General features: G+C 44.6%; 1 protein-coding gene across 1 annotated transcript in view; it reads right to left on the bottom strand.

Moving 5' to 3' along the window:
* The window catches only part of SLC6A2 (solute carrier family 6 member 2), a 76059-nt gene extending 74504 nt beyond the window's left edge, over nt 1-1555 (bottom strand). Inside the window, exon 1 of the mRNA XM_026856731.1 lies at nt 1450-1555. The gene's annotated coding sequence lies outside the window, so the exon portion shown is untranslated. The remainder of the gene's footprint in view (nt 1-1449) is intronic.
* Between the last annotated feature and the right edge of the window lie 2323 nt (nt 1556-3878).

The raw sequence follows: 3878 nt of genomic DNA, 5'->3' as shown, positions 1-3878 counted from the left end.
GACAGGGGTACGGCTGCCCAGGGCTCGTCGTGCCGCCGGCTGCGGGGCGCTCGGAGCTGCTCCTTCCCGCCAGGCACAACACGCGTCCCCGGTCGAGCAGTCTGAAAGTGCCGTAGCGGGCAACAGGTCGAGCCAGTGCGGATTGCCCCGCTTCCCTCCTTCCCCGGCTGAGCTGCTCTCCCCTGTCTGTTAGCGTGGCTTTAGTTAAACAGCAGAATTGGGCTTTTGACATCAAAACCTGGTGGGATGCAGGTTGGATGGCAGAGCTGGACACTTCTAATACTCCTACACCAGGACTGATGGATGCCCGGCTTTCTCTTTTCTGGCAAGCGTGGGGCTGGTAGGATTCAGTTGTCAGGCTGAGGTATTTGCAGGACATTAACTATCTGCTGCTATTCCAAATGGGACCTGAGTTTTTTATGGTTAAAACGAGCAAAGAATTAGCTGGCAGAACAACAGTGATTGATGCCAAAAGTTGGCTAAATACAGCTGCAGAAAGGGGTTTTCAGGGGCTCCTCCTGTTACAGCTGTGAGCCATAACTCTACACTCAGTGTCTGTTGAGGGAATAAAATTTGAGCACAAAAGGCAGAAACTGGCTCCCCCTCCCCAATGTTAAATAGATTCCTTCCCTTCTGCCTGGCATCAATGAGAATAGGTCAGATCGCAGAGGATTCTTGGTGGTGTTGCAGCCTACCGTTCCTATTCAGTCAGTGAGGACTGATAATACAGTGTTATAACTGTAATATGTGAAGGAGGTGCTAGAGTTCACAGGGAATACCAGGTTTCTCTGCAAACTTCGAATGTGAAAAAGCATCCCAACTCAGAGTTAAAGCTTGCACATTGGCCTCTTCCCTTCCTCTCTTTAGGCCACAAAGATGCTAACAGGACAGCCATTGACAATTTACAGATTTTTCTGCTTTCACAAAAAGCTCTTGGTTCAAGCTCCAAGATCCAAGCAGTGACTCGGATCCTAAAGCCCTCATCTGGGTGAGCAGCCGTCTATCATGCACTGCTCTATTCTCTTTTGGTTTCTCTGTGACTTCCAGCCCTCATCTTCTCCAAATACACTGCATAGTACCATTTTCTCTGTTCTTTCTGACACTTCATGCCATACGTGCTGCAAGTACTTCGCCTGTGCAGTCATGACACAGTATCTGTAAACACTTATTGTTTGCCCATGCAGTACAACCCACGTTTTTACACTGACATGCAGCTACACTGCTGCCTGCCCCTGATACCATCCACCAGTCGCTGCCACCACATGCATCAAATACATACCCGTGTTATATGCAGTGCCCTCAGATATGCCCCCACTCCCCTACATTTCAGTGAGCCTGCACACCCATTCTCCCTTAGCAATAGGATAAAGGATGAGCTCTGTTCTGGGCATGAGGATAGCCTCTGCTCCCAGCTGCAGAGCCCTGAAGCAGTCTTGCTGACAGACTCACCAGGTAGCAAGAGGGATGTCTCTGTCCCATTCCCTGGTACCTATGGGGAGGGGGAAGATGACCGAATGGGGGTTCCTCCTTCTTGGTTCCACCACTCTGGGACTGCAGTCTCTCTGGGAGCTGAAGCTGAAGCTGAAGCCTAGCCAGTAAGGAGCTTTTTAAACCTGGTTCCCCTCTCTCCACGTGACTATTACTGCCTTAATAATCTGCACAGACTTCTTACGCTAGACAACAGCTCTCCCATATTGCTTCTGGAAAAATAAGGCCTTGCTAAGGAACACCTTTTTCCCACAAGGTCTCAATTAGCTGAGCTTGATCATGATGTCTATGGTGGGAGGAATCCAGAAAGCCCCCATTTATTTCATAAGAGAATTAAGTCACTGTGCATATATATATATATGCCTTTAGTTCTTGCATGGAAAGTGTGCACAATCTGGTTAATGTAATATCTGCTGCACCCTCAAGGTAAGAAAGTCCTCAATTGGATTTTATAAAAAAGTTGCTTAATCTTGAATCTGTCTGGATCTTGTTATGCCTAATAGAGCCTGACAGCGGGAAGAGTTGAAATCAGAGAAGGGGATATTGTATTTAGAAATCTCAATGGAGTCAGGCAAGATGGCAGGGTGTTAGTGATATTCCACTGTTGAGTAGGAAATAGGCTATAATTTACTTCAGAAAATAGTCAGGTGTTGCTAGGTTAGTCATCAATTGTTCAAATTCTTGCCTATCATTCTTTGTACAACGTATAGGAGAATGTACTGTCTGCTGTAAGAGTGAACTTGGATTGTTCTCAGATGTTAGTATCTATGAAGAAAAAAACCCCTCAACTCCCAATGAACAATAATTTAGTGTGTACTTCCAGATCTCCATTTGCTGCTGGCATGAAGGCTCACTGTGCTTGTTGGCAGCAGGGTCTGAATTCTCCACCTTTGGCAGCACAGTCCTCTGCCACTGATGTTACAGAACTGCGGGAGCTGGCTGCCATCCTTCCTATGAAGCAGCTTTTTAGAAGGACTGTATCAAGAAGTATTCAAATATGTTGGATCTCTCTCTTTACAGTTGGTACATCTGAAAGAGTCTTGCTTCATATTATGTCTGATACACTTGATGAAAGAGCTTGGCAGTTGAGCCAAATGAAACAGTGACTGAGAGGGGATATGATTGCTTTATAAATACATCGAGGTAAATGTCACTGAGAAACAGCCCCGCCAACAATAACATTTTAACCAAAGGACAAAAGAATCATGATACATTTATTTGGAAAATGAGAAGAGTTCTAACTATCAAAGCAGTGAATACAGTGGGAACTAAAGACCTGGGTTTTAGGATATTTTTGTATGAGCAGGGTCATATGATGAAGTTGCTAGTGAGAGCTGTGATTTGGGCTTGAAGACCCTGGACATCACATTCTTTCTATAATCCAAGCCACAACAAAAAGAGTAAAAAGGGACAGGGGATATATACAGCAACTATTTAATTTTTTGTCCTGGTACATTCACAGAAGCCCTGAGCTCATTTTGGCCTTGGGGATCACTGACACTGAAAGGCTAAACATTTTTCAAACAAAGTGCATATGCTGAGTGAAGTTAGGTTTGGTTATTCTGTGATAGCAGAAACTCAGGGAATAGCCTGTTGCTGCAGGAACTGGGAACGATGTAGCCAATAGCCTTCTGACTGAATCAATGTTAAAACAATTTCACAGTGATAGGAACATGGCCGTGGCAGGGGTGCCCATCTTTCTAGGTTAGCAGGTAAAGGATACCATGCTGTAGGCTGTATCAGACACCTTTTGATGACAGTAGATATATCAGCTCCAGCTTCTTGGACTGTTATGTGTGGGTTGGTCAGGTTTGCTTCATAGTATCTCTAAAATCATATTGCCATTCCAAATGTAGTGTTTACTACTTAGTATTTAAGAGCTTTGTGTTGTATTGTTAGCAGGCTGTTGTCATAGTATCTCTTTGCTAGAGCCAAAGAAATGCATCTCTTTCACTTGAGAGGGCCCATTTGGGTTGGTCCAACCCTACCTTTTGACAGTGTCTGTCATGCCACAAACTGTCTTCAGACTGAAATTAAATACTACAAAAGCACGCCACAATATTTTGTACTTCATTTATGCAAGAATCCCAAGTTCTAAGGAAAGACAAGGCCTCTCCCTCTTTCTTACTATATAGTAACTTACTTATAGTAACATTTGTATCTTCTTTATCAAGTTCCAGGAGATTGTCACAAGTACACGCCTCCCAAGCCCATTTTTCCTGGGATCGGCAAACAGTGGCATGAGGTGAACTTCTTAAAGGGAGCCAAGCAAGCTATCCTGTGGCGTTTTTATCATTTTATCACATATAGAACATGTCTGTGTGTGGAGAGGATGATGTGGAAGTCTAGGAGGTTTTATCACTCACCTTTCACTGCTGCCACTTCTCTAT

This window comes from Athene cunicularia (genome assembly GCF_003259725.1).
Source record: "Athene cunicularia isolate RWA chromosome 11 unlocalized genomic scaffold, athCun1 chr11_part1, whole genome shotgun sequence".
NCBI lineage: Eukaryota > Metazoa > Chordata > Aves > Strigiformes > Strigidae > Athene > Athene cunicularia.
This window is presented reverse-complemented; position numbering and strand designations above follow the sequence as displayed.